Source organism: Panthera tigris, chromosome E3 (assembly GCF_018350195.1).
Source record: "Panthera tigris isolate Pti1 chromosome E3, P.tigris_Pti1_mat1.1, whole genome shotgun sequence".
Classification (NCBI taxonomy): Eukaryota; Metazoa; Chordata; class Mammalia; order Carnivora; family Felidae; genus Panthera; species Panthera tigris.
Genome location: NC_056675.1, coordinates 8,389,194 through 8,397,478, shown reverse-complemented (window position 1 = coordinate 8,397,478; position 8,285 = coordinate 8,389,194). Strand labels below are relative to the sequence as shown.

Here is an 8,285-nt window from a genome sequence, read left to right as displayed (position 1 = left end):
TGCCTGTCGTGTGATCTGCTCTGTGATCCCTGGTTTCCTGGTCTGCAAATGGGGTTCCTTTGTCCCTCCAGCCGCTTCCGGCTCTCGCCTCCCTCACGGTGCCCCGTCAGAGTGTTGGATTAGCCAGGGACACGGTTCTTGGCCTCCAAACACCTCCACCGGGGAGGGCCTTGTCTGTGCGGTCTCACCCTCCAGTGAGAGCAGCCAGCTGCCCAGCTGCCATGGTGGGGGATGGAAGGGCGGAGGAGGGGGCCACCAGGCTCAGGTTCCGAGGACAATCATCCGGACCCAGCCTGCCCTTTTTCCATGCGGGCCTCCTGCTCAGTGCAGTGCCCGTCCCAGAAATGCCCTCATCAGCTCTGTAATTACCGGTTCTCCTTCCTTCCCCGCCCCCAAGCTTCGTGAAGTTTTTGTCTGCAGACAGGAGCCTGTTGTAAAAAGCTGGAGGCCCGGGCCGGCTTGAGCACATCCGACTAAAATGGAAAGGGAAGCAGGCACTCCAGAAACCCGACGTCCAGCCTGGGAGACTTTGGGATGGGACCACAGATCCAGCTGGGCCCGGAGTAGCCCTGGCTGGGGGCTGAGGACCCTTACCGGACCACCAGCCACGGGGGGCACTCCTCGTCGGGGGCTGTCTGTACACAAACCTGCCAGCGATGGGGTGCACTCCCCATCCCCAAGAGCTGAGGGGCCTGGGCCACCTGCCGTGTAGCCTTGGACGGTCCGCAGCACTAGGACCTCCGCTCTGAGGTCCAGGCCCGTCACCACCTGGGAGGAGGCAGAAGCCCATTTTACAGATGAGGAATCCAAAGCCCAGAGAAGGACAGCGGCTTGCCTTTGGACACGTAGGAAGGAAGGGGCAGAGTGGATCCCAGAATCCAGGACTGAGGACTCTGGGTGCGGGGCTCCCCCCACTGCCTGCCTGGGGGTCCAGCCCCTGACTCGGGTCTGCTCCCCGGGGACTGGGTGTGGAGGACACGGGCCCCCAAAGAGTGCTCAAGGTTGGGGCTGCGGCCGGGGCTGGTCGCATCTAGAAAAGTCTGTGGCATGGGCTGTGCAGTCCTGGGGGGCCCGGAGGACCCCCCAGGAGCAGCTCTCGCTGCTGGGGGAGGAGGGAGAAGCTTGGGAGGAGCTTGGGAGGCAGCAGAGGCCAAGCTGTGCAGGTGGTCGGGAGGCAGGGCTGGGGGCTGGGAGAGGTCCTGGAGGGTCAGACAGCAGGGTCTCCAGTCAGAGCTGGGTGGTTACCCAAAGGGCAAGGAAGAGCCATCTTCAAGGGCCTGGGGACCCACACGGGCCCTGCAGCATAGCCTTCCCTGTGGGGAATGACTGGGAGGCCCCCACTGTTGTACACAGAGTGGTGACAGGTCACGAGGCCGGGCACAGTGAGGGGTGTATGTGCCCAGTCCTGGACTCCTGTCCCAGGAGTGCCCGGAGAAGCCAGAGATGCGCCCCATCTTCCCGAGTAGAGTCAACATGGCATGCCGTGAGGGCAGGGGGCATTGCTGCTTTGGCCATCTGAGCTCCATTTCTACTGGGTCGGTTTTGGCTCCCAGCCCGTGTCCTGTGAGCTCACAGAAAGTAGGGCCTCCCGTGAGCTGCAGGCTAAGGAGTTCTGGCAGGTTCCATCCACGATGGAGCCACTGCTCCCCTTGTTGGTGCCTCTCCCCACAGGGACCAGGCGGCCATCAGGGGACAAAGCCCGGATCCCTTTCTCTCCGGACCCCAGCTGCACCCGGTGGGCCGAGGCCACGAGTCTGGGGTGGCCTGTGTGGCCTTGCCTGAGCTGCCTGACCAGAGCAAACGGGCTGCTGGGTCCCAGGGAGCAGGACCTGAGGGGGCTGGGCTGCCCTGCCCGCCAGGTGCTCAAGGCGGTGGGGTCTGGGCTCCCGCTGGGCCTGCGGTCCCACCCTGCGGTCCCACCCATCTGTGCCCCCTTTAGGACTCGGCCGTTTGTCCACGGAGTGGGGTGTGGGCCAGGCCTGGGAGGCCTGGGGACCTGTGATTTGTGTCCTCCACGCCAGGCCATCAAAGGCTTTATGAGGCGCTCTGGCAGCCCCACTGGGTTTCCGCGAGGTGAGATCATGCACCTGAAAGTGGGGCCCGCCCGGCCCTGTACCCTGAAAGGGTTTCTTGTTCTCCGGGACCCGGTTGTCAGCACGCGGCTTGTTAACGGGAGCCGGTTCTGGCAGCCACACCTGCCGGCCAGAGGCCCTGCCAGAGGCCAGGCGAGGGTGGGGGCGGCTCAGGCTTGGCCCTGAACGTGCCCACCGGGCGGGGAGCCCCGATCTCTCTTCATCCCCGGTCCCCGGGGGTCTAAGGGGGTGCCTTATCACAGAGATGTGCTCTGCATCCTTGGGTCTCTGGGTACCCAAACCCTCAGCAAGGGCTTCGGGGCTCCTTCGGTCAGCAGCTGGGCTCTGATGCCTCCCCTGCGGCCCCATCGCTGCCTTCCAGGTGCTTCCGGCCCAGGGGGAGGGATAAGCAGGCGTGTCTCAGGGACCCTACATGCAGGTGGGCTCTTAGAGGGACTTCCACGGGGCCTTGGGAGCAGAAGGGAATGAACAGGGGCTTGAGGGTAGGGAAGACCTCACGGAGTGGGGGCTCCAAGCTCCGTCTAGACTTCTGGCGGAAAAAAACCAGACGTGAGAGCAAGGGGATGGGCGAGGATCGTGTGCAGGAAGGGGCGTCGGGGGTGCGGGGATCGGAGGGTGGGGGCTGGCCCGCTCAAAGGCCTACGAGGCCACCGGTAGACACCAAGGCACAAGCGGGAAGCTGGCTGGGGACAAAGAGGGACACAGTTGTTGGAACCCCCCAGGGCAGGGCGGCAGCAATGAAGGGGTGGTGAGGCAGGCTGCAAGGTGCAGCCCATCTTTGTTCTCTTCCCTCATCATCAAGAAGTTTCCATTCGATCTCTCCCGAGCTGCTGTCTTCGCATTCCTCCCATAATTGGTTACATTTTTTGCCCGGTTTGCCCATTTCTAAACTTCTTAAAACTTGCAAACTTTTTTTTTTTTTTCTAGCTGCAAACTTTTTTTCATTTATTTTGAGGGAGAGAGAGAGAAAGAAAGCGCACGTGTGAGCAGGGGGAGGGGCAGAGAGAGAGAGGAGAGAGAGAATTCTAAGTAGGCTTCGAGTACTGTCAGCGCAAAGCCAGATGGGGGCCTAAACCCAGCGAACCGTGAGCTCACGACCTGAGCCGAAATCAGGAGTCAGCCGCTTAACCGGCTGAGCCCCCCAGGCGCCCCAAAACTTGCAAACTTTGAAAGATACAAACAAAAGAATAAATAAGCAAAAAAAAGTCCACAGCGAGTTCTTGCTGTGGTGCTTTTTACGCAGCAGACTAAGTGAATAAAATGCCCAGAAACACACACGAATCCTTTTATGCGATGTTTTAGGTTCAGAATGGCGACACATATTTCACGTTCTGTAGCGGGGATCGGTAAACTTCCTGTAACGGGCCACGTACTAAATCTCCCAGCTTCTGCCATCGTCAGGCCTCTGCCCGTGACCACACAGCTCTGCCCTTATACGAAAGCAGTGTGGACGGGGCTGGACGGGGTGTAGACAGATGTGCGTGCCTTTTGCTGACGGAGACTGAATTTTGAATTTTATATAACCTTCACTCGTCAGTCACCAAACGATTTTTATCTTCTAGGCCGTACAGGTACCAACAGGCAGCTGGCTGTTTGCCGTGGTTTTCGGACTCCTGTTCAATATAGAGAGGTTTTTTAATTTTTTAATTTTTTATTTTAGTATTATTTTTTTAATGAATTTTTTAATGTTTAGCTAGTTTTGAAAGACAGAGGCAGAGCATGAGTGGGGGAGGGGCAGAGAGCAAGGGAGACCCAGAATCGGAAGCAGGCTCCAGGCTCTGAGCTGTCAGCACAGAGCCAGATGCGGGGATCGAACCCACCAGCTGTGAGATCACGACCTGAGCCGAAGTCCGATGCTCAACCCACTGAGCCACCCAGGTGCCCCTAAAATTCACTTTGTTATACTGGTGCTTTGGATTACAAGCATGTTTCTGAAACGAATTATGCTCACAAACCAAGGTTTTATGTCTTGTAAATAGGTACACTGGAAGTTTTGGTTGCCCAAACCGCCCCCATATGAGGTGGTATAAAGCAATACCAACCTCACTAAATGTTGTGATTCTGTGAGTTGACTGTGCTCGGCTGGGAATTTCTTCTGCTTCATGCAGTGTGTTCGGTGTTCGCTGGGGGCTGCAGCCATGTGGGGCCCGATAGGGCTGGAACATCCCAGATGGCTCATTCCCCTGACTAGCGACTGATGCTGGTTGTCGGCTGGGATCTTAGCAGGGGGTGTCACACAGGCTACCCGCATGTGGCTTCTGCACACGTTTTTGGAGCCAGATGGCTAGATTTTAAGAGGGAGTGTCTAAGAAGGAGAAACCAGAAGCCACTGGTCTTTTATTTTTAAGTTTATTTTTATTTATTTTGAGAGAGAGAGAGAATCCTAAGCAGGCTCCGTACTGCCAACACAGAGCCTGATGTGGGGCTCGAACTCGAACCATGAGATCGTGACCTGAGCCGAACCCAAGAATCGGATGCTTCACTGACTGACCCACCCAGGCGCCCCAAAGCTACCTGTCTTCTTAAAGGCTGGGACTGGGGCCAGCACAGTGTCCATTCCGTGGCGTTCTGTGGGTTATGCTGTCACAAGGCCAGCCTAGACTCTAAGGGAGGAGAAATCGATCTCTTGAAGGAAGTGACAAAAAATCTGTGGCCATCTTTAATCCACCAGACCAGCTGCCAAGGTCAACAGGTAGGTGGATGAATGCTACAGATTTCAAGTGATTGTCGGATGCTCGGACGTTCAGGGGCCACACGCGTGAACCCACAGCCAGCGGTCCACGAAGACACGTTCCTAGCCACGTAGTGGCTAACATTTACTGGGCATCTACAATGGGCTTGTTAGAACCATGATATTGTATCTCATTAATTTCCTGATACGTAAAGTAGACACTGTTGTCAGTCTGAAATCACAGGGAAGAAAATAGAGTCCACCTGGGATGGGCTGGAGTCCCTGGGACACCGCAGGACAAGGTCCAGGTGGTAGAGACTCCAGGGTCTAGGCAATTAGAGAGGGGCAGAATGGCATAGATGAGGGGAAGTGACTCGTCCAGAGTCACCCCTGTTGTCACGAGTGGAACAGAGACAAGAACTGAAGCTCCCCCTGCCCCCCACCCCCGCAAGGAGGGCTCACTTTGCCTCCCGCCCCGGACTCAGGGCAGAGAATTCTGCATTTTTACTCCGACTTGCAAGGTGGATGGGTCAACTTCTCTGAGCTTCCGTTTCCTCGCTGGCAAATAGAGGGAACAATGACTTCCTCTCAGAGCTGCGGCAAAGGTCAAACGAGAAAAACAATAAATCAGCCCCGCTATTATTTTGGATCGGCTGGTGCTGGGCAGACAGGAACTTCTCCCTTGGTGTTTGAGGCCCGGCAGTTTTCGCATCCATGAAATGGGCCCCGGGGTTGTGAGGGTTCGGTGAGATACCGGGAGGGGGGGCAGGCACACAGCCCAAGCAGCCTCCCCCAGCCCCTGAGCTGGTACAGGACAGCAGCCTGCCCCATCGTCTCAGCCCAGTGCCCCCCAGCAGCACCCAACAGACACTGGGTGGGTGAGTCAATGAATGCATCTTGGGGTCCCTGGGAAGAGAGAGGAGGGGCAGGTTCTGTGTCGTGCTGGAAAATGTGGGGGAAAGCCCCAATTTTGACAGATGCCGTTTCCTCCTACTCTGTGGAGCGGGGTAGGGCGGGTGGGCGCGCCGTGGGTATGCCGGTGACCGTGAGGGAGAAAAGACCCAGACGCGGACATCCCCTAAAACTCCGCGGGGTTGCCTTGTTGCTTTATTTATATATCTCTACCTTCTCCCCAAAACAAAATCAAGGCATTTTACAGCAACAAAGATGGAGTGATTATATAAGGATTTGGAGGCTGATACACGTGAAAGTTTGGAAGGAATAGAACAAAGCCAAGAACGAGGTTAAGATCCAAATTTATGCCACAACGTACTTTCCTCCCTCTGCTCTCTGGGGCTGCCTCCCCTCTCCTGTGGCCTCCATGATGCACTTGGCCTTCTGTGCCAGACTGACAGCTGGGAGGGGAGTTGGATGGGGGAGCGTAGAGGGAAAGAGAGGGCTCGGCGATACCACCGCTATCTTCAGGTTTCTGCAGAGACATTCTGGGGCAGCAGGAATATACACGGTCCAGGGGCAGGACCGGGACCAACGGGACCTCCATCCACCAAAGAGCAGTTCACAGTCAGAGCTATTCGTGGAGAGGCCTTGCTGCCTGGGAGCGGAGTAAGCTTCTTGTCAGGGGAGGTGTGTAAGCAGGTGCCGAACAGCCACTGAACGGCACTTTTCTGGGCATTTGACTTGAGGGCCCTAAGTACGGGCTGTTGACAGATCGGTACAAGGCAGAGGTTAGGAATGTGCCTCCGGGCCCACATCCTAGCTCAGCAGCTTCCTAGCCACCGAGTCATGACTTAGCCTCTCTGTGCCTGGGTTTCCTGCCTCCTCACCTCTACCTCCATATCCGTGCCCTCAGGCGGACTCCTGGTGGAAACATTCCTGGTCTCCTGGGGTTCCCAAAGCAAGCTGAGCTTGAGGGCAGAGGGCGCATCAGCAGTGGTAAGAAGCATTAGTGCTCGAGGGTTGCCATCCCGGGTCTTATGCTCTTTTTCGCTCCCTCAGCTCCTGCCTGTGCCTCTCTGCTGCTGCTGACAGCTTCTACCTGGGAGGGGGTCCTGGAGGCAGGTCCTGCTTCTGACCCCCTTCGGTCCCTCAGATCCTAACACAGGCTTGGCACACAGGAGGCCTCGGTGAGTGGTTGTTAAATGAACAGGGACAAAAGCATGGGTGGTTGGATGGATGGATGGATGGATGGACGATGGAGGGATGAATGGATGGATGGATGGATGGAGGGAGGGATTAATGGATGGATGGGTGAATGGAGGGATGGAGGGATGGATGGGTGGATGATGGAGGGATGAATGGATGGATGAATAGAGGGATGAATGGATGGATGATGGAGGAATGAATGGATGGGTGGATGAGGGATGATGGCGGGATGAACGGATGGATGGGTGGATGGAGGGATGGAGGGATGGGTGGATGGGTGATGGAGGGATGAATGGATGGAGGGATGGATGATGGAGGCATGAATGGATGGATGATGGAGGCATGAATGGGTGGATGGAGGGATGGGTGAAAGGATGGATGGGTGTGTGGGTGGACAAATGAGTGGTGGATGGATTGAATGTTTGGATGGACGGATGAGTTGATAATGGGTGGGTTGGTGGACAGACGGCTGGGTGGAGGGAAGGAGGGACGGTGAATGGCTTTAATACGATTGCAAAGCATCTCAACTTCTTTATTTTGCTTTATCCTCATAACTCTGTTGCTGAAGCCCCTTGGGGCCACCCAGTACTGGGGACCCTGAAATGCAGCACACCTGCTCCCTGGCTTTGAGGAGCTCCCAGGCCCACAAATAGTGACAGGATCAGGGCAGAGGCCTGGGCTATAAATGCAGGGGACACCAACTCTTCTGGGAGGTGACTCAGAGTTTCTGAGGAGGCTGAGGTAGGCCCCAACCTGGAAGGAGGAGCCGGGGTCGCCCAGGTAGAGAAAGATAAGGCCGTCGATTTCAGGCCCAGGCTCACAGCAGCTCGGCTCCGGTCTGGGACAAGCCGGGCATTCTGGACAGCCGAAGACAGGGATGAGGGGTGGAGGGGGCAGGGGTACTGCCAGGGCAGCTGGCAGGGCTGGATCTGCAGGGCTCTGAACACCCAGCTGTGCGGTTGGGACCTCATCTGAGGCAGCGGGGAGATGCTGAAGGGTGGAGGTGAGAGGGGGGGTCTCCCTGCTGACGGAAGACGGGTGTTGGCCCCTCCCCCGGGCTGCTTCGCAGACCCTTGCCCCTCAGGCCTGCCCCCGGCACCAGGCCACCCCCAGACGCCCCCTGAGGGCAGCGGCAGAGGCAGCTGGAACAGAGGCCCACCCACGACTGCCCACCCCAGGAGTGTGGCGCTCGCTGCCAAGGGTGCCGCCAGCCGCACTGGAAGACCCCAGGGCTGGGTTCAGGAAGCACCGCACCTCAGAAGCCGCCTCCACGGGTGAGGCCGCGACGCCAGGTGCGCCCGGCGCTCATTAGGCCTCGGTGCGCGGCCCAGGCTTTCCGTGTCTTTCCGAGAATCCCCGAAGAAGAAAGAAATCAAAGGCTGGGGATTGAAAAACAAGAATGGGGAGATATAAAACAA

General features: G+C 57.4%; 1 long non-coding RNA gene across 1 annotated transcript; it reads left to right on the top strand.

Annotated features, from left to right (window-relative positions):
- The first annotated feature begins 4,702 nt into the window (after positions 1–4,702).
- Positions 4,703–8,078, top strand: LOC122234737. Its single transcript, XR_006212664.1, has 3 exons — positions 4,703–4,785; positions 6,721–6,848; positions 7,436–8,078. It is a non-coding gene; the product is annotated as an uncharacterized LOC122234737 (long non-coding RNA).
- The last annotated feature ends 207 nt before the right edge of the window (positions 8,079–8,285 follow it).